Here is a 23020-nt window from a genome sequence, read left to right as displayed (position 1 = left end):
GCACCAACTGTCTCTCTCTCCCTCAGTGACAGTTGAGAACTGACAGTTGACAGTTGCATCAACATTCCGATGATGCACTTTTTGACTGCTGACACATTAGCTGCCACTGGAACTCCAAATTATCTGCACTACAGCTCCCCCTTGTGGCCACACCAATGTCATTTCCTGACAGTTGTAACAAGCAGGGATGCAGAATATATGGTTGCTCTTTCCTTGTGAAAATATCCACTCTTCAATTCCTGAGATGGTCAATTGTATAAAGTACATCTTCCCTTAGAAATCTGTACATTTCTGAGGTTTGCAGTATAATGTTGGTGAAGAGCATAAATGTGCCCAAAACCATTTTGTTTGAAAAAATGTGTCCATTTAAGAATGCATATATTTGTTGGTGGCAGTGGAGAATGCTCACTAACATGCTTCAGCCAATGGAAAAATAGAGATAATATATAAATATATATATGAAAATGTACTCTCAACTTATCCATGGGTCATATCAAAATCCAGAACTTTGCCCCCCCAAACCTGCCCTTGACTTATACATGAAGTTGACTTATAGTTGAGTATATATGGTAATAACTTTTCAGGATTTGGATGAAGCAAACCATTATTTATTTATTTATTTATTTATTTATTTATTTAGAAAGCATAGTCAGTAAAAAGGGAAGAGAGAATCCCTCCATTCTTCTTATACATGAGCAGTTTTGGAGAACTTTAAGAGTGCGTGAAAACTCCAGTAACAAAAGCCCAGCCACTTTTGCCACTGGGTCTAATAATGACTTTTCTCTTGAAGTCAAGGGTTACAAATATGAAGGGCAAAGGCTGATATGTTCATATGGGTGGTCTCACCAAGTGGCCTTAACTAAGAAGCCATTTCGGAGAAGTGGATGGGAAATCGCAAACATCTGCCGATAAGAGAAACGTTTTTTTCTGTGACCTCGAGGAGGGACACATGGGGTGCACTAAAGAGCTAGATCCTACTGGGACAGAGACCTGCTTCCTTCATCAGAGATCCTTCAGTGCAGGAAATGGGATCTCATTTCAGCATCCTAATGACCTGGATGTTTATTCAAAGGCAAAAAGAATACAAGGTTTGCTTTGAGAAAATTGCTATTTTCCTTCTCTTCTTTCCCCTTTGTTGATATATACATATACAGAGAGGGAGAGGCAGGGGAAAATAAAGGGAAGGAGAATATGCATGGACACACACAATCCATATTATAAAGGGGAGATTTTTGCACTTTGGCTCGGTTTGTTTCAGCATTCAGGAGGTTGCAGTTAGTAACATAAGAGTAAGTATTATTAGAGTAAGCCACACTGGGTAACTTCGAGTCTATGTAAAGATTAAATGTTAGGAGAAATTGAAATAATTTACCTACATGCATGATGGGATGCAGCTTTGTTTCCTGTCCGTTCCTACAATCAGCCTTTGATTTTCCTAATCCCATGGAAAAAGGCTTGAAAACAAAACAATTGTCTCGTGCTTTTGGCCTCACAAACCAGACACAGTGGAAGACAGCGTGATGAATATTGTTCATCTTGATAGATCTGTGAGCGAAAACTTAAAATATATCCCCAAGAGGGTTGCAGCTACAGCCTTGCCCTTGGTTCTTGCCATTTTGAATTTAGCTATACTACAGAGCTACATTTTACCAACCTGGGAAGAGACAAAAGGGGAAAGAGGGCAGCATGGAAACTGCAGCGAATGCATAAATAAAGGGATGAACTTCAGACCAAGCAGGACAGATCAAATATGTAGTCAATGCAAATTTCCCTTATGAACTAGAATGGTAAAGAAAAAAAATCTTGTCAAAACTGGAGTATTTATAGAATAGGGGCAGGCAACTTGCTGCACTTGGACTGCAAATACACTTTGGCCTGACTTCAAGGGTCCTATGCCAGTGACCTTTTCCCACTCACAACTACAGGGCTATGGTTCCACTTAAACTGTCATCGTTCTGTTCTATGGGATCCTGGGATTACTAGTTTAGGGAGAGGTGTTTAGAATTCTTAGAGAGAGAGCTCTAGCACCTCATCAAACCAACCAACCAACCCAGGTTTAAGACGTGGATTGGAATCTCTTCCATCGCTTTTACAGATGGAAACTGGGACACTTCCAGACTTTGGCACAACTGAAAACTCCTCAACAGCAAAGCTTTTTCTATTGCCAACTTTGCAGGGAGGTGAGAAGAGGAAGGAGAGAAAACTTGTCCTTCCCAGTAGGATTGGGCAGAAGCAAACTGCTGCAGCATCTTCTAGCTTCTCTGTTCTTCTTCGTTATTCACTTTTCCCACCTTGTGCACAGCTTGATGTTGCTTGTCCCCAAAAGTGTCCAAGTTTCCACCTGTAAAATGATGGAAGAGTTTCCTATGAAGCAGGAATATTTGCATGTGCCAGATTTGCGGAGCATTGGGGAGGTTGTTTCAAGGCTAGTCCCCTCATTTTAGGGTTCACAAGCCTAATGCAGACCTCCTCTCCCCTTTAAGCAGTAGAGTCTGTCAGCCAGATAGCAAGAACTGTATGTATTTATTTATATCTATAGATACAGATCTAAATATAAACATATCCGCCAATATGGAATAATGAATGCCTCATGATCCTTTTATCTGTAGCCTGAAATTATGAATCTGCAGACTAGCAATCAGGATGTTTTCCCAACAAAGGGGAAAGAGGCAATCTGTTCTTTCTTTTCCCCCTCAAAACAAAAACGGGGTAGTTTTAGAAGAGGAGAAAAAGAAAAAGAAGAGAGGGAGGAAGAGAAGGAGAGTATTTTTTTGTTATATAAAACAGTGGTGGATCTCGGCAGGTGTTTCATAGTTTCCCCTTTGACCTCACTTTGATGCGATCAGGACCAAAGTGTCAGCCTGGATTTCCAGTCCACTTCATCATTCCCTTCTACCTGTCCCCTTGTTTCTTCCGATCCCTACTCAGAGGAAGCCATGGCTAAAATGTTATTGAATGGAAAAGAAGGGCTCCATCCCTTGCCAACTGCTCTCCCTCTTTGGTATTAAAATGGTGATAAAAACCAACACTGACACTTCAAAGAGAATACGGGCTGGAGCTGCATTTGCATTTTTTCTTCCTCCCCTCTCTTCTAAAATGTAGCTCCTTGGGTTTTGCACATAGAAAAGGGTGCCCTTGAAACTTATTAGGCTTTCACAACAATGAATGTTCTTTTGGAGGAGGGAATACAGTTTCCTTGCCAAGGTAGCCCAAGATTGTGTTGGATGCTGGCAGAGCATAACTCTCTGCCAACAGACTTTGCTCCATGGTGCCCTCAAAGGCAGGACAATGCAACTCACCAACATAACGGAAAAGGTGGAAAGGTGGAGCGATGTAGAAGGAAAGGAAGACCACATGCTAGATAGATGGACACTATTAAGTTGCTCATGGGCATGAATTTCATTATTTTTCTTGGCACATCTTGGAGGGGAAATGCCAATGAATTACCACTGTCACCATTTTTCCACCCAGGCATTCAAAAAGGTCAGAAGTGGCAGCACCATGGAGAAAGTAACAGTTCGTCCTTCTTTTAGGTTTTCCTGGGATGGACTAAGTTCTCACTTTTTGTCATTCCAACCAGAGAAGGGTATGATTCCTTAAAAAAAAAGAGTTAAAATATAGTACTTACATTGACCTGTGGATAAGTTGACTCAGATTTTTTTTTTTGGGGGGGGGGTGCAACTTTTGGACTAAAATTTGTAGACCTATAGACAAGTATATACAATATATCCTACTGAGATGTTATACAGTGGACCCTTGTTATAGGCTGGGGTTTGGTTCCAAGATCCCCCGTGGATAGCAAAATCCGTGGATGCTCAAGTCCCATTGAATATAATGACATAGCAAAATGGTGTCCCTTATAAAAAATGGAAAATCAAGGTTTGATATTTGAAATGTAAACTTTTTTTGAACATTTTCAAACTATGGATGCTTGAATCTGTGTATAAGAAGGGCCGACTGTAGAATATAATCAGTTTGACAAACGCAAGTTAAAATCCATTGATTTCAAGCAAGAGAGGTTTGAAGCTGGGGCAATTTACTCGGAGGAAAGACCCAACGATTCCATTGTCCTTACCTCCATTCCCTTACTTTTTACTCTTCATTAATCCTTAATACTTGCTCTGGTTTCCTCAGCGAAAAGCCCCCCTCATTAGTTCAACAACCGGGAAACCAAGCATCTTATTTTCTCTTTGAACTGACCACATTTCAAAGCTGTTACCAGTAGATCCAACCATTTTTCTCTCTGCTGTTGTACTAGGTTCAATCTTGATAAGGTACCTTTTACCATTTCCCAGACAGGATTGCTGATTTTATCAGAGAGAATCTCATTATTGCGGTTGCTTCCCCCTCGGGCTGCTTTATGGTGAATCCAACATGCTTGAGGTAGAATTAGGTCCCTTTTGCACTCAAGTGCTAGGCATACAGGCAAATCCCTGATATGATCTCAAAGAAGTTAACACGCCAGTTGTTACGGCTTTTCTACTTAATGAGATGCCCCAAATGGTTGGTTGAGTCGGGGTTGCTATTCTGGATCAATAAATCTGACATTGGTTATACACCTGACCTTGCTCATTATCTTGGTCCACTCTAATATCACACACAACTTCTACTGAATTCTATGCTGCATTTTTTTTTACTTTTGCAGGTATGAAATAATACATTCACAATCATTAATTGTGTGGCAAAACACAGGGAGGAGAGAGGAGAGCTTCCAGTTAACTAGGGACACTTACTTTGGGTTTGCATTTCCCTCCAAACAAATATGAATTCCACACTTCCAAGAGTGGCAAGAGGATGAAGCACATCTTGTTTTGGAAATCTGTCCATTTCCAAGGCTTGCACTGAATTTTTGGCAAAGCAAAGAATGCACAACAAAAGTGTGAGTGCACCTGGAAAATATTCATGACTCAAAGTGCACCTTGGGGGAGGGACACACAAGTATGCTTTAGGCAATGATGAAAACTCATTATTAAAGTATAGGTAGAATATACAAGAATTGTCTTAAGTAATAACATATGAAAATGATTAAGAGTATATATATATATATATATATATATATATATATGGACAAAGAACCAAGAAGAACAAAAAGGAAGTTGAGTTGTTCGGATAGGAGTTTGACTAAATATCTAAATAGGATAAATTGTATAATTTTCCCTATGGTAATAAGTTATAAGGATATAGACAAAATGGGCCAGCTACAGAGAAGGAGACAAAGGTGATAAGTGGTATGGAGAACAAAACATGTGAGCAATGGTTGAAGGAACTGGACATGTTCAGCTAGGTGAAGAGGATACTTATGGGTGACATGATTACATGCTTTAAATACATGAAGAGTTGTCACAGAGAGAAGGGCACAGACCTGTTCTCTGTGTCTCAGAAGGTAGGACAAGGTTTGATGGTTTTAAGTTACAGGAGAGTAGATTTGGTTGAAGATTAGAAGGAACATCTTGACAGTAAGAATGGTTCCACAATGGAACCAATTGCCTAGAAAGGTGGTGGGGTCTCCTATTCTGAACATCTCCAGAAAGAGACCTAGCATATATCTGCTATGGATGGTCTGGCTGGAGATCCTGCATTAAGCTGGATGTTGAATTTGCTTCCAACTCTTATGATTTTATTACTATAACATGCAGACCTATGCATATATCATCCCCCTGATAAGACACTGAAGCCATCACGCATGGCCACTCTATGTGTCACAGCAAGCAAGCAGATCCTGATGGCCCACAAAGCCCCCTCCAACTCTGTGATAATATGATTCTATGGGGAAAGGGTCTTGTAACCTGAAACAGATTTGGCACTGGACAAGAATACTGATGAGGATGGGATTCTGAACATTCACAAAAGCAAATGGGAAGCAAAACAAGATCGTTTTTTCATCTGTTTTCTCAGGCCTTAAGAGGAACAACTTAGGGAGCTGAGTATGTTTAGCTTGGAAAAGAGAAGACTGAAAAGTGGCATGATAGCCATCTTTAAATATCTGAGTGGATGTCATGGAGAAGACAGACAGAAAGAGAGAGAGAGAGATTGTTTTCTGCTGCTCCAGAGACTAGAATAGAAACCAATGGATTTAAATGACAAGAAAAGAGATTCCACCTAAACACTAGGAAGAACATTTTTACTGTATGATCAGTTTGAGAGTGGAATGGGTCGCCTAAGAGTGACTTCTTTGGAAGTGTCTTAACAGAGGTTGGACTGCCATCTCTCAGTGCTTTAGTTACTGTATATATTCCTGGGATGGAGTTGGCCCTTATAGTCCTTTCCAGATCTGAGATTCTGTGATTCTATGATTTCATCCTCTGCCTTCATTCATTCAGTTGTCCTATTAGGTAATTCTAAGCTATAGGTATAATGTTTCTAGTGGTCTTCGAACACACACATACAGGCTCTTTAAATGACAACCCTGTTTCAAACTGCAGTGAGCTCATCCTGATGTGCTTACAATGTTCCTGTTCATTTCTGCTGACTGAGTCCCAAAACATATCCCCCCAATTCTGTCCTCGTGACACCTGATGAAAGCTTTCAGTTTTCAATTAACCACATGAAGATATAAACAGATTAGAGATCAAAATGATTGTAGGGTTTGTTATATCAGCAGAAATCATTAACTAAATGAGCTTTTCTTGAGATTGAGGAAAGGCCGCAGCACTGGGGACTCTTCAGTTGAGAAAAATGGGCAGCTGAGGGGTCAGCCATGGGGAATGCAATCTCTACGTTTAAATGATTTTGTTCAATGTGGTGACAGTGGAGAGTAAGATGAACCCGCTTTTTTCCTTTTATGTGATAGAATCAAAATAGTCCATTAAGGTTCTGGTGGCTAACAGGGCACTTGACTGAACTTATGTGGACCATGCAGAGGTCCACTGGAAACTACCCCAAGGTATTTACAAGAAGACACTTGATGGAGGGTAGGTTTCCATCAAGTGACCTATTAATGGTTAGTTTAGAAGTGCCAAATATCATAATTTGGGCATGGGGGTGCAGTTAATAGAAAAGATCTAATTTATACATTACAAATTAAACTGTTTTTTCATGCCCTGCTTCCAGAACATGGACTTTGACTCAGAGACTGAAGTAGTGGACCTGCTGGGACTTGCTGCTGAACCAGTTCAGAAGGAGGTTCCAGAGCCACAAATCTCAGAGACAAACCAGGGTATAGTACCAGCTCTGGCATAGAGTTCTGCCCATCCAGTTACAAAATACTACTTACTAAGAGGAGACAATAAAGGGAGGTCTTGAGGAGGTTTCAGAGGATTTATAGGAAGCAACAATTAATTAAGGAGCAACTGTGTTGAGCTGCTGCTCTATAAATTTCCAGCCCTGCTCTCAAGGAGTTGTCAGAGATTATTGGATCTACCTGGTTCCTTGTCCTAAATAATAATAATAATAATAATAATAATAATAATAATAATAATATGATTTATTTATTTGATTAATTCTGTGCTTGATCTGGACTATGTTGATTTTGGATGCTGTTTACCTGGGTTAAACATTGCTGAGTTCTGTTTGGGACTTAAGGCTTGTATGTACTAAAGTAAAATAAGTGCTGAACTGTAAGCTACTCTGACTTGACTTGCTTATTAGCTGCTGGGTATCAGCTATGTAGCAATCGAGCTTTGGGTGGTTGCCAAGACTGTGTTTGAAACACGTTTCAACAATCTACCTAAACCTAGTTGAATATCAGAAATCAGAGCTACATCATCCGCATAAAAGAGGATCAAATATTTCCCAATATAACTGGAAAATAACAGTAGTCTTTTAAGAACACTACTACATCATTAATGAACAGGTTAAATAAAAGTAGGGTAAGTAAGGAGCCCTGTCTCACTTCCTTTGGGACTAGTGCCGAGTCTGACTGATGTCTATCATTGAGTCTAACTTGGAGGGATGTCCCAGAATATAGATACATTTTAGAAGACATGTTTTATAATCCAGCCTGAATGGAATCCAGCCTATTCTGGGGCAAGCAGAGCATGACCCTAGATCCAGTCCTCCAATTTTTTGAGATGAGACCTAGTATAGATCTTCCCTGGTATATCTAACAGGCAAATTGGTCTGTAGTTTGCTGGATGATTCCTAAGTCCTTTTTTATAAATTAGAACTACAATAGCTGTAGAGCAGCTAGGAGGCAAATTGCCAGAGATGTTAATTGAAGAAAACAATGAAGCAAATATTGGAGACCGCCAGACAGAGAATGTAGTAAAAAGGTCTGGTGCAAGTCCATCTTGTCCAGGAGCTTTCGAAATTAATGACTTGGCCGTATCCACAGAAGCTCTTTCTCAATTACAATCAATACAGATATCAAAAGAAGAACTATGGAGATCAGGCTCATTAAATATCTTTCTAAAACGTCTTTTCCATTCAGGTTTAGTACAATGGCTCTCTAAAATAGGATGAAATATCTGTTCTAGCCTTGAAAATATGTTACAGAATTTGCTTGGATTCCCCCCACCCCCCGGAAAAAAAAACATGGAAGAAAACTTATTCTCTTTTCCAGTGAGTCATGTCATCTCATGTTATACCCAAAGTAAATAATAAATAATAAAATTTTTATTTGTATACCGCCCTTCCATCGATCAGGGCGGTGAACAACATAATAAAATCATATACAAAATAAACGACAGCCAAATAACAATATACACATATTAAAAACAAATTAAAAACACAATCAGCCGACCATCTTGCCAACAGGAGAGGAAGGAAGGCTATCTGGAACTTCATTCGGGGAATGCAGCTCGAAATAGGAGGGTTTTTAAATCCCTTCTAAACTGAGCCAGGGAGGAAGCTGAGCGGAGCTCTGTGGGCAGCGTGTTCCAAAGGGCCGGGGCAGCGATTGAATATGTCCTCCTCGTCGTGGAGGTAAGTCTAGCCCCTGGAACCCTGAGTAATTGCTGCCCAAAAGTTCTGAGGGTGCGGGGCGGAATGTATGGGGAGAGGCGGTCCTTCAGGTATCCTGGGCCCAAGCCATGTAGGGCTTTATAGGTAATCACCAACACCTTGTACTGTGTCTGGAAGCGAATAGGCAGCCAATGTAGATCTTTAAGCACAGGTGTAATATGGCTGGCCCTGGAAGTACCAGTGACCAGCCTGGCTGCCATATTCTGTACCAGCTGTAGCTTCCGGATCTGGTACAAGGGTTGCCCCATGTAGAGCGCATTGCAGAAGTCCAATCTAGAGGTTACCAGAGCATGTACCACCGTTTCAAGGTCCCTCTGGGCCAGGTATGGGCGCAGCTGGCGAATAAGCCGAAGCTGATAACAGGTGCTCTTGACCGTCGCATTCACCTGAGATGTAAGGTGAAGCGACGAGTCAAGAAGCACCCCCAGACTGCGCACAGAGTCCTTCACAGGAAGCGTGATCCTGTTCAGGACAGGTGGAATCACCGCCATTCCTGGACCAGGGGAACCTATCACAAGTACCTCCGTTTTCTCTGGATTCAGACTGAGTCGGTTTTCCCTCATCCAGCCCATTACTGACTCCAGACAGGCCACGAGAGGAGAGATGCCATCCTCAGTCACTGCATCAGTCGGAGACATAGAGAAGACTATTTGGGTGTCATCAGCGTACTGATAACCCCGCGCCCCATGTCTCCGGATGATCTCTCCCAGCGGTTTCATGTAAATGTTAAATAGCATGGGAGACAGAATGGCTCCTTGAGGGACCCCAGTTGTAAGGGCCCTCTTGTTGGAGCACACGTCTCCCAGCTGCACCATCTGGAACCTCCCGGAGAGGTAGGACCGGAACCACTGAAGCGCAGTGCCCCCGATTCCCACCTCTGCCAGGCGCTCCAGAAGGATACCATGGTCTATGGTATCGAAAGCCGCTGAGATGTCCAAGAGCACCAACAGGGACACGCTTCCCCTGTCGATGCCCAGACGGAGATCATCGACCAAGGCGACCATGGCCGTCTCAACCCCGTAACCCGCCCGAAAGCCAGTTTGAAATGGGTCCAGATAATCCGTTTCATCCAAGACCGATTGAAGCTGGATTGCAACCGCTCTCTCGATCACCTTCCCCAAAAATGGCAGCAGCGAGACTGGCCGATAATTATTATGTACCAGGGGGTTGAGGGAGGGCTTTTTTAATAGAGGTTTTACAATGGCCAATTTCAAATCAGTTGGAAATTGCCCTTCCCTCAAGGATGTATTAATAATCCGGCGTAGCAATGAAGTTATTGCCGGTTCCCCCTGAGCCGCTAGCCATGAGGGACAGGGATCGAGAGAACAGGTTGTCTTCCGAACACTTGTACAACAGTACAACAGCCTCCGTCATCTTGGCATTTATTTATTTATTTATTCATTTAATATCCTGCCTTTCTCCCAGCATGGGATTAAAGGTAGATCCTAGGGAGAATATAGGATTGTTTGCTCTAAAACCCATTCCTTCGTCTCTTTGGCAGTTTATAGTGTCCACAACATTCTCCTCCAGCATTTCAAATGAGTTGATTTTCTTCGTATCGGCTTTCTTCACTGGCCCAGTTTCACAACCATCCATAGAAACTAGTCGTGAAATGCAACTGTGTAAGTGTAGATTTGCACAATGCAAGTATGCTGTCGGATGGTAGTCTGAATGTTTGGCAAAGGTCTCCCCAAACACACTGAGAAGTTCTGATCATTCAGGTCCCTGACTAAAGACTATGCAAGTTCAGTTGATTGTCTTTCAGATGTTTGACCCTTGGAGAAATGCATGGAGGATAAATGAACAGATCAGATCAGTCCTGAACTCTCCCTAGAAGCCAAGATGAGAGTCATCAGAAGGCATGACATTAGAAAAGACAATGATACTTGGAAATATAGAGGGTATTAGGAAGCGAAGAAGACTACAGACCAGATAGATAGACCTACAGAAAGAGGACATGGTCCTCAGTCTGCAAGAACTGAGCAGACCTATTGAAGAAAGGGTGTCTTGGAGAAGCCTCATTCACAGAACTGTGATAAACTTGAGAGCAGTTAACACATGCACATAAAGCCATGGGACTTTAACATTGCTCACTTCTATCTCCCCTCCACCAGTTACTTCTCCAAAAGACAAGCTAGCAAGCGAATAAACTTGGCATCTTCTTTTGATCCCTGTCTTCCATGTTCAGATTTTACACTCCAGCGCAATTCATCTTAGCCCATGTACATTAAGGAGCAAGGTATGAAGAGGAGGAGAAGAATACACGTCTATGCATCCTAAAAATATTAGACAGGGGGGGAAACCTACTTCATTAATGTGTAAATCCCACAGAATTGCCCAAAGATTTTCTTTTTATGTAGGAGACACTTAATGAACACGATTGCCCATGGCAAGTTAAATATCAAATAATTCTTTAAAGTGCTAAGAGACATTTATAAGTGTGGTAATTGATATCTAACTAGCTAAAGCTCTCTTAATAAATGCCGAGACATTCTTTTAAAATTTCAAAGTATTAATTATAGAGGCGCATTTGCTATGATTTAGTGTAGTTGTGGCTCTCTAACTGTTTCTATTATAAGCCTCAGTGTGTGACATAATAACTGAAGGGGGCTGATTTCGGCTCGTGATGAAAGGGGGCCTTGATAGAAAACTAAAACAAAATTTCCATATATGTGAAGGGGAGGGAGAGGAAGGAAGGAAGGAAAGAAGGATGTCAGCGGATACCTGAACCAATGCAGAAATGATCAGGCCAACACTGTGTACATTAGACAGAGAGGCCTGATGCAGGCATCAATTTGCAACATAAATAAGACTCAGCTGTTCCAACACATCGCTTCATACATGGACTGGCCTCCTGCTCAATAATTGCAATGTTATAAGCCAATTTACAACATCGTACTTGTATGAGTTCACTTTTACACATGGTTACCAAAGGTCCTCCTTTCCCTGGACATGTCCTAATTTCAACCCCATGTCCAGTGGTCCGGGAAGAATTGCAAAACATTCTCTGTTTTGAGCCATAAAAGCTGTCCTTGCATCATCCCAGCGGGAAAGCGAGAAGGTAGTTCTTACTTTATTACTATTTTTTACTTTATTACTAAATATTTATTACTGCTTTGGCTGCTGGAAAGGACTTGTTAGTTGTAGCTGTTATGTGGTCATGGCCTACATTTTTCTTCTATGTCCACATTTTGTGGCCAAAAGGTGGAGCATGGATGAGTAACCAATATGGATGTAATATTCAGGTTGGAAGGAGCCATGTTAGAGGTGGCTGGCAAATATCTATGCAGCGTGAACTGATAAATAGCACAACATAAACCATATCTGTGGGAGGGAGGAAAACAAGCAGGCTTGCATTACCGTGAGTGATAACATGGGAGGTGTTTTTAAATGAACTTTTAATTAAAACTTAGTCGAATGATAATGTTAATTAAATACCAATTGTTTGCACAGGGCCACTCATTGGGTTTAATAAGTATGTCAGAGATATTAATCTAATTCTCATGCAATTACCGCTTTTGGGGTGGAGGGGGAAAAGCAGTGCAGAATGGGAAGCCTGTTTAAAATAAGAATGGGGCCAAGACGTTAGCTAGGAAAAAATAAAATCTGCTTTTATGCTTTCTTGGACTCCTATGTATTCACTTACTTGTGCTCTTTCCCATTGACCTCAGTGGGAATCACTGCTCAGTAGCTATGCACAAAAATGTATGAACTTCTGTCCATACTCGTCAACTGTCCCAGTTTGGCAGAGACGGGATGTCATTCCACCTTTTCCAACATCTTTAAAATGTCCCAGTTTCTCTCTCCTCTTCCCTCTTTGCCCCTTTGTTTTCAGCTTACTTCAGTTGTTCCATCTGTGGCTACATCCGCACAGCTTTGGGTCGCCACAAGTTGCAAACAACTTGAAGGCACACAACAGCAGGAGAGTAATCATTTGGCAGGGCAGAAGCTGAACAATAACCGTTCCTACCCACATACACACAGGATGTAGCAGAGAAAATAAATAGCCTTAATCTTAGGTTTTTGTGGGTTTTTCAGGCTATGTGGCCATGTTCTAGAAGAGTTTATTCCTGATGTTTTGCCAGCATCTGTGGCTGGCATCTTCATCTTCTCTGAAGATGCCAGCCACAGATGCAGCTGAAACATCAGCTTGAAAAACTATGGATGCCTGCCATGAAAGCCTTCGACTTCACAGCCTTAGTCTTCTTGGTAAAACATACAAAACTTTACTTATAAAACTAATCCATAATAAATACTCTGAGCAGGGAGAGAGAAGGAGGAAGAAAATCGCTACAGGTTAAAGTGGTGCCCAAAGAGGGAGGGTCCAAAGAAACAGGACATCATCACAATGCAAACTAGCAAATTACAGAATGCAAGTATGCGAAGGTTGCTAATTTTAAAAGTTCTGACTTTGGTTCTGGCTTGTCCCTTGCCTCTGATGCCTGGTATATACTTTGGCTTAGTTCTTGTTCCCTGACCTGCTGCTCATCTCAGACTACTTTTGGTGGGAAGTGCAAATAACTACATTCCTATATTTGGAAGCAAAGGTGCTGAAGGTTTCTTCCATCTTTCCCTTCCAGGGATTATCTACAACGTGTCTCTGCACTGTCCATGCCAGAGATACTTGCAATGTACACACCTCAGGTACACATGCCACCCATCATAATGACAGACATTTTGCTAGTATTAAATAACAGTAGCTTATTACTTTTAATTGCAGATAGGATGTAGCCTAATACCCAGGAGGCTAATTTGTTTATATTAGCAGGATGGGTCAACTGCTTCAAACATGGACTACAGAAGTACTAGTAGATTGCATTACACCATTTAAATAAATAGTAGCAATTTGTCAATGTCATCTTAGCTTCAATATTTTACTTTTCATTCCCCAGGAAATGGTACTCCCAATTAAGATGACCTCTCCTTTCTCTCCCCCTCTTTCCCTCCCCGAATCTCCTTGTTAATGGTTCATGATTCTCTATGGCCTTTTAGTTCATTCTGAATCAAACTGCAACTACTTTTCTAAAAGGATTTTTAAAAAATGATCCGCTTGTCAATAAATGTCCAAATCAGCTTGGTCTTCTGATATAGAAAGAGCTGCATGTAAATACATAATATTGTGCGTGTGTGTTAAGGAGCTAGATAAGAATAAAGCTCAAAGAAAATAATATATAGGATGGATATTTTAGGGAAAGAGGTCTAATGAACAACTTTAGAAACTTTGTTGTTTCCATTGTTAAATTGTTGTTAATTGCCTTCAGGTCAGCTTCTATTTATGGTGTCTCTAGGCTGCATCTAAACTGCAGAATTAATGCAGTTTGATATTGCTTTAACAGCCATGGTTCGGAGCAATTCTGGAATTTCTAGTTTTGAGAGATGCTTAGCTTTCTCTGTCATAGAGCTCTGATGTCACAGCAAACTGCAAATCCCAAAATCCCATAGGAAGAGGCCATGACAGTTAAAGTGGTGTCAAGCTGCATTAATTCTTCAGTGTGGCAGCAGCATATGAATGAAAGATCAGAAAGAATAATCAATCACTGAACTCAGGGCTGTGAATGGTTTGACGGAATCAATCCACCTATAATAATATGGTCTTTCTCTTTTCCTACTGACTTCCATTTTGACAAGCATGATCTTTTCCAGTGAGTTATGCCCTCTCATGATATATCCAAAGTACGAAAGCCTCAGTTTAATAAGCTTGGCTTCTAGTGAGATTGGAAGTTTTGACCAGGAAGCATGCTGCTGGGCTTTGAAAGTGCAATAACCCCGAACATGGTTAATGTAATGGGAAAGGGACTGTATATCCACACTTTAATGCAGATATTGTCTATACTTCTTTGGAATAACTTGCAAGAAGTGCAAAAGTCATTTGCACCCAATTAATCCAGTGTAGGGGGAGAAGTGGAGAGGAAAAATTTGAATCTTGTCCTTCCCAATAGACTCAGGCAAAAGCAGACTACTGCAGCTTCTCCTACTTTATGTCTCCTTCCCCATTAATAACTTTTGCCATCTTGACCACACTTTAATATTGTTTGGCCACACGTTTCCTAGTTTTCATCTGCGAAATTTCAGAGAGTATGGACAGTCCGCTGCTGGCTGGTGTTGGGAAATTATGTACCAGTTTTCTTTGTGCTAAATATCAGGTTTTGCTTCAGACAGAAAATATTCTGGATGGATGAGGCGCAGGCAACTTCCAGAAACCTGTTTGCTTGTAGAATTAGATGACTGTTCTATTTTATCGTGCCGGAAAGGAAAAAATGGTCCACCTCTTGTAAGAAGTGGCTGTTTGCAGCCTTTGTAGATCTGAAATCGGCCTTGATCTGGTATCTAGAGACTAGCCATGGAATTTAAGTTAGAGGTTACACTCATTGATAAAAGGTAGTTCTGTTTTAAGAATGAGAAAACATCTGTGTAAATTCAGTGCAGCGGAGGAGGTCATCTTTCACACTCTATTGCATTGTGTAGAAGAGGTCAACGGGGATGTTTTTTTGCTCCTCTTTTCCCATTCAATGTTTGCACTAATGATCTTGTTCCCTGCCTTGGTTCTGCTGAATTCCATGCAGAAACAAGGGTGCTCTGCTTATATTGTGCTGACATTGCAACCCCTCCACTCACAAACCTATGAAAGCTCAAGATGCTTGCTCAAGACATTTTCTAATTATTGTAACAATGAAACCCTTTCCATTAAGGATGACAAGGCTGAGGTCTTCATATTTTCAAAAAGCAATAAGAAATATAATTGGTCTTTAGATGGACACCCACTTGAACGAGGCTCAACGTACAAGTACTTAAGAATTTTGTTTCATCCGTCATTCTACTGAATAGTCTGTGGAAATTGGGATATTGACAATGCATATAATACTATAGCTGCCCTGCCAAGAGGGATTGTCAAAGGGTCTTTGCAGGGTCTTCTATTCTGGAGCCCAAACCTAGATTGTAAGTAACAATTTAAAAGCTGAGAAAATTCACAATACATGCATATTTAAGTTAACAAAGGCCCAAGACAGGCGGGTGGGAAGCAATTTGCTGGTGCCAATTCTAGGGTTTGGGAGCACGCATCAACTGCACACTCCCAAAAGTCCATATGAATGCTGCCATCATGGCGGTCTACTATCCCCATGGGGACCACCATAATGATACAAGTGTGGTGCCGCGTCTGTATGTCGGGGCACTGAATTGCATCATATACAAGCCAAAGTGTGCTAATGGCACACTGATGGTGGCACCTGCGCATGCCAACCCCCCCCCCCCAGTTTTTCCAGGTTCTTTTTGGTACAGAGGGAGCCCGCACGGTTTGGGAGCAAAAACGAGCAGCTCCAGCCTGACTTTGGGAACCATATTGAGGCATGTATGCAGTAAACAATGCAATAAAGCGTTTGCTGGCAAAGAATGGGATTCTGTTCTATCGATCCTACTGTAGCTGTGTGTGCCTGCTTTCAACAGGCAACGTAAATAGCAGCTGCCCCCAGAATCCCTTTGTGAGAATGCATGAACAGCAGAACTGAGAGTAAGGTGGGTAATAGATAAACCTCCCTCACCAGCTACTCTCCAGAATGTTAAAAAGCATTGCTCTGTAAAGTTGGTCATCTAAATGGAAATCATAAGAAAAGGGAACACTGATGGGAGAAAATGCCATTCATGGACACAGTTTGGAAGAAGCGTTCAAGTGATTTCTAGAACGTTGGATATGTTTTTCTTTACTTAATGCAGGGCTTATTGACCTGGTTGTTTAATTTCGTATGTTAATATTGATAGTTTTGAATAAGCACCTTATCACATGGGGAAAGAAAGTCAAAACGGAGTGGGAGGGTAGTGTCTTTCTCCACGCCTTTCTGCATGCCATTGTTGCACTTCCATTCTCTTCCAAAGGGAGAGGATCCAAAAAAGCCTGTCTTTTGTTGTGCTGGAAAAATCAGTTTGACAAAAGGCACGCTTTTACCCCCATCTAAATTGGGAAGGAGAACAGAAGTGCTTCGACGGCACGCCGAAAGGCACAAAGAAAGCTGGTACTCTCCCACTTCATTTCTTTTCTCATGAGATAAGACTCTAAAACATTTAGTCAGACATGTTGAACTGGGTGTGTGTGTGTGTGTGTGTGTGTGTGTGTGTGTGTGTGGTGTAGGAATCTATCCTTATTCTGTCATTATTATTTCTGCTCCTGGTACCAAATTGTCGGTTAAAAATGCAATGCCCAGGAACACATTCACTTTGAGCCTGTACAGACAGGCCAAAATAAAACTGCTTTGGGTCACTTTGGAGGTATGCTGTTTAAATGACACATCCATCTTAAGAGGCCAGAAGCTGTGCCAAAGCTGTGCTCCAGTCTTTAGGCGCGGCTTCCAGCCTCTTAGGACGCATGTAGCATTTAAACAGCATACTTGCAAAGTGACCCAAAGCAGCTTTATTTTGACCTGTCTGTATGGGCTCTTTGTCAACTGAAGTGCATCTGTACAATTTTAAAGGACAATTTTTAGTGTCTTTCCACCCCTAAATGTGAGACAGCTACATATTTGAGCCCAATAGAAGGACAGGGACTCCGAAGAAGCAGACTTGGTCCCTAGTCCTGAAATGCTGGCTCTGTTTAATATGCCCTGCTCTTCCACCTGGATAGTTATCACAAGTGCATCTAGAGTCAATGGCAAGCTTATGGATGAAAGGTTTCAATTTTTCTTTTCAATCATTGTTTTTCTCATATGCTCTCATTAAAGCTAGGTACTATATTATCCAGTGCATTGAGGTAAAGAGGTTTTGGGAATTCACGACTTCTCCTTTGCAATTTGGTATCTCTCCAGCTTCTGCTAGCTCTCATATTAAATACTGGGGTGGAGTGAATATTCCCAATATATGAGGGCATTTACTTGGGCACGTTTTTATGTACTACTTTCAGTTCTTCCAGACGGGAGCTTTAAGGAGATGCTGTATCTCAACTGATGATATCCTTGGTGTTCAAAAGAAGTTGAAATGGTAAGTCGTGTTTTTCTTTTCTGTATTTTTCATTAAAATAATCTCATTGACCCACTGAGGTTTTTTTTTGTATTAAGGAAGATCGTCTGAATATTGTATTTTCTTCCCACCTCACAATATAATAGTTTCAGGAACCGTAGCCAAATTTTTGCTTAGGATGTAACTAGAATTTGGTCTATTTAGAGCAGGGTTTTTTTCCTAAATTGAAAGCTCATTGCACCTTTGCAAATTTTATTTATGGAATTTGACTGTTTATGTATCCTATTTTAATTGTACAAAGTACTCTTATAGCTAGATCAATAAATTTCAAATCATGACGGAGTCCCGCACTTTGGACTGTCCTCCGTTTCTTCACATTCATATATCTATAGTTTTATCTTGCCTTTCCTTGGCGTTGATTTTTTCTGGTTCAGTGCTTTTGTATTTTTTAAAAGCTGCCTTTGTATTGTTTCATCTATTAGCTAATGTCGTCAGTGATGTTTTTAGTGGAGATATTGTGTTGTAACAATATTTGCTGCTAAGCAATTTAAATTGTTTCTGTGTAAAAATTGATAAGGAAAGGAAAACGACAACAAACATTAACCACCGTAACCCACATTTTTGAAAGAAAAGGAATAGCGCTACATAATGCTTTAAAGTTAACAATTATTTAGGTAACGTATTATAATTTTCTATTATTATTATTATTATTATTATTATTATTATCCATTTCATTGTCGACCAGATGTTACTGATGGAGATTTTGGACTATCAACGATTCAGCTTAGAATCTAGGAATCAATGAGGAATCGGATAATATGGCACACTCCACATTGTGCCGATTTTCTCAATTGCGCTATTGTGATCCCATCTATAGCAATTTCATTCAGATAGTTTGTCAGTTTGTTTGGAATTGTTTGGAAACATAAGCCTTTTTTTGGGGGGGGGGGGATTGTCAAATACAGTGAAGTAAAAACATTACGTGACTATTTAAAGATTCAGATTGAAAACCAACTAGAACATGATACGCCAGACTTAACTGTGGCCGAGAAGAAGAAAGTTTGGATTACAGATGTGCCGAACTCTGCGGAGTCCAGAATTGAAGGTAAAGATAAAGGCGAGGAGGAGGGATTTCTAGAACATCTTTCTATTCAGTTATTGTTTTATAAAAATATAGCCATCAAAAAATATTCCAAGATGAAATTAAATGAAAAGAAAAATTAACATGATTTTTTTTAAACTACCAAAAATATAAGTATATAAAACCAGCAGAAAATAATATTGTGTGTGTGTTATGCATCAGTGACAAGATTTTTTTGTGGGGGGGGGGATGTGTTTTTAACTGATAAAAAGGCAACCAGGATGTAATAATAATAATAATAATAATAATAATAATAAATTTATTTATTTACCGCCTTTCCAAAAAGATCAAAGCAATTGAAAAAATTATATAAAAATACATGAAATGCATAAACGATTCACACAAGCAAATAAATAAAATACCTATACAAGTACATAACGTATATAAACTAAAATTCCACCCCTCATCCCTTAACTAAAATACAACCATCGTTAAACATTAATGATGTTTTTTTAAAGTATATTAAAACATAATAAAATAACCTGTTCAGTACTATTCAAGTACTATTCAAGAAACACCACCTCAGGTCATCAAGTTGGTCATTTTGGGAGGAAGCAAAAAAACAAACCCAAAATGAACATACAAAGCACAATATGTCAAGGCAGACATCAAGAGTATATCATTCCATACATATCTGTGGACTTCAGAAAATAAACATCAGACAAAAGTTGAAGTACGGAAGCCGTTTGCCACAAGCGTTATCGAATCAAGTTGTTTTTACCCTTCTGGTTAATTTTTGTATAAGAGCAATATTCCAGCAATGTTACACCTGTGCCATCAAACTAATGACAATCCCTAGATGTGCTGAGGATTTAACCTGGTAGTGTCTCTGCGCATAGCACATGTTCAGTCACTAAGCTATCATTCCTCCTTCGCAGTTGAGTGAGAAGAGATAACAAAGTAGGGACTCAAGCTTGAAAATCCAAATGGCATCTTCAACTGAGTCAAGAAACAAATTGGGAGCCTTTGCAGTAGCTTTAGAATGGACCATAGAAAGGCCCTTCTTCATTTTCTGCACTAAAATTATAGGATGAGCATTAAGAAGTCCATCAGAAGTCATTAAGGACGTCTTCTTTCTTTTCCACAAACAAATTTAGTTGAGTGATTTCTCTAAAATAGATGTTTTTTGGAGAGTCCCAAATCATGAATAATTGTAGGATAGCAAAAATGTTTTGCTATAAAAATATCCAGGATTATTAAAATGAGGACTGAAATACCCTTGAATATATCTCTTTGAGGTTTCTCTCCACTTCTTCTATGGCTGCAACCATATTGAGATCTCATATTCTTTCTCTGTCTTTCTCATTATAGATATAAATATAGATATGGATATACATAAATACAGATAAATAAATACAAATATATAAAGAGAGGGGGGAGAGAGAGACATATCAGCATAAAATGTACTGGAAACTGACAAAAAGCTGTGCATCTCCTCCCCAAATCTAATTTTTCCGTAGATGTCAGGAGCGCGTTCCCTAAACTAATGGAATTAGGAGGTCATTAAACTCAGTAGCCTGCCTTTGCTATTGATCTAAAGTCTCAAAAGGCCATCACTTGAACTGAAGCAGAATTGTATTTTTCCCTTTCCTATTATTGCAATTTTATTTCTACAGAGAACTGGTGCCAATTTCCATCTCTGCTCTGAAAGCCCTAACCCAACAAATCGTCTGGAGAAAGGAGATCACAACGGTGTATAAACATGTCAAAGTGCTAAGGGCAGCTACCTTTGCAAACTCAGAAAATCCCTAGATTCGGGTATCAGTTCACACAATACCTGAGTATGTAAAATCTACACATGGGGTGTGTCGACACTATAGAAATAATGCAATTTGACACCATTTTAAACTGCCATGGCTCCAGCCTGCAAGATCCTGGGATGTCCCTTGTACAAAAGGCAAAATCAAGGTTTGCTTTTGGATTTGGGTTGTGTGTGTCATATGTTCAAGCCATAGATGGTTGAATCTGTGGATGAAGATTCTGTAGACACAAAGAGGCAACTGAATTAGCTCTTGTGGCAATACAAGGTACCAGTGCATGGTTCGGTGCAATTTATCATGTGCAAGAGGCTCATTTTTAATTTGATTGAGGATCCAGTTGGAAGATGGATTGCCATTTGTAGTCATGCCTTGATGAATTCTTTCTGTCTCCTTTCACTAGATAAGGTCTGGACAGAGGGCATGATGAGGGCACTATGACCGCATGGCTTTTGAATCATCCCTGATCCCTCTGAAACAGGATAGATGGATGACGGTTGGACTTGTAGCGTCTACTCAACAGAAGAGAAGGATGCCAAGGCCTTCTCTGCATTCGCTCTCTCTTCCAAAATACTACCCTCTTCGGGCTGCATACAGTGAGGGTGCTTGACCCCAGAGTAGTGTCACCATATCCTAAAATATGATCTGGAGAAAGCTATCTACTCTGCTTTCTGCAACATTTACATTTGTGCAATTGCCTGTTCACATGTTTAAAAACACATTACAATTTTTTTGCATTTCCACACAGTTTCCCCTAGTATACCTATTTTGGCAGGCACTTTGCCCTTAATATAAACATTTTTATTCAAAGGTATAGCCATGTTAGTCTGTAGAACCAGTGCATAGAGAGATCTTGCAGCACCTTTGAGACTCACTGAAAGCTTTCATAGACTTCAGTCTACTTCCTCAGATGCATTAGACGTAAACATTTTAAGTTACTTTTTTTACACATGTCCTCCTTTCTGCATGCAATTTCAGATCAGTAAGCTGCACCAGAAAATATGGGGAAGGAAGAAAATGGAAGACACCTTGTGCTCCAGATTGTGCATTAGTTCAACAAGTGTAAATTAGACCCACAATGAAATAAGAACTGAACATATTTCACCCTCATTCCTAGTCTGAAGGCACAAGAAGCAGTCGCCTTCTCAAAGTTAAGCAGATTTAGGTCTAAAGCAGAAACAGGACCCTAAAGCCCCCTGTCAACCCCCCAAAACTCCCTTTACCCTGTTTTTTAAAAAAATCAGTGAAATTTTCAGGCAGTTTCTCACATTAAATCACACAGAAAACTTCTTAAACCCTATACTACCCCATTATTTCCAAATGACAGGACCACCAATTTGAGACAGTCTGCAGGGGAAACAGCTCCATTTGCCTTTGCAGAAACTCTCAGTGGTTACAGAAAGGGAAGGCATGCCCATGGCTGCAGAAAAAAATGGAAGCATTTGGGCTTGTGACCTAAATTGGGGAGGGATACAGCCTGCAAAAGAGTATGGGGAGATATTTGCCCCGATCCCCGTACAACTGCCCAACTATGTCTAAAGAATACCTGAATGGAAAGCTCCCTGGGAACCTGGCACATGCCTTCTAGAATGTCCCTATCATTCCAATGACCGATTCTAAGAACATAACAGGGATGTAATTCTTCACTAAACTGGTTCTCAAAAGACACAATGAAAACTTTTAGCAATGTTCACCCAGATGGAAGAAAAAACCCACATATTTTCAATATAGAAAATGCTGTTTCCTGCATAGATAATGCTGTGTGATGTACAGTACGTATCTATTCTGTGCAAAAAGTTGCATTTGATGTACACCGCATGCAAAATTTTCAAAGAATAAGTCCTGAACTGCAAGGTTTCTTGTCAGTCCAGGATTCTTCTCATCCAGGTTCCCTGCTTGAGAAACAAATTTTCCAGCCATATATATATATATATATATATATATATTCCATCCCTAGAATTTTGTAAAATAACTATTCTAAACAAGAACTGTAATTTTGTGGAAATAAAGATTCCAAATATTAATTTTCTGGAAATGATCTGAAGCATCCAGACTTACTCTTCCAACCATTTTTTAAAAAGATGAATAAAACGCAGCCCATGCGGCATCTTTGGCTGTGAATACATATTAGGTTTCTCATTAGAGGCAAGGTCTGCCCTTCTTGATGTGACTCTTACAATCAATCATTCCCATCCAAAACAAATAAAATGATGGCGATCTCGGGCGCTGTCACCAGAAGCCTTTCAGAAGGCATAGCCGGCCTTTGCTTATTGTAGCC

The sequence above is a fragment of the Sceloporus occidentalis genome, unplaced genomic scaffold (genome assembly GCF_023333645.1).
Source record: "Sceloporus occidentalis isolate IW3139 unplaced genomic scaffold, rSceOcc1.0.p SCAF_8, whole genome shotgun sequence".
Lineage (NCBI taxonomy): Eukaryota > Metazoa > Chordata > Lepidosauria > Squamata > Phrynosomatidae > Sceloporus > Sceloporus occidentalis.
The sequence above is the reverse complement of the archived record's forward strand: the minus strand, read 5'-3'. Positions refer to the sequence as shown.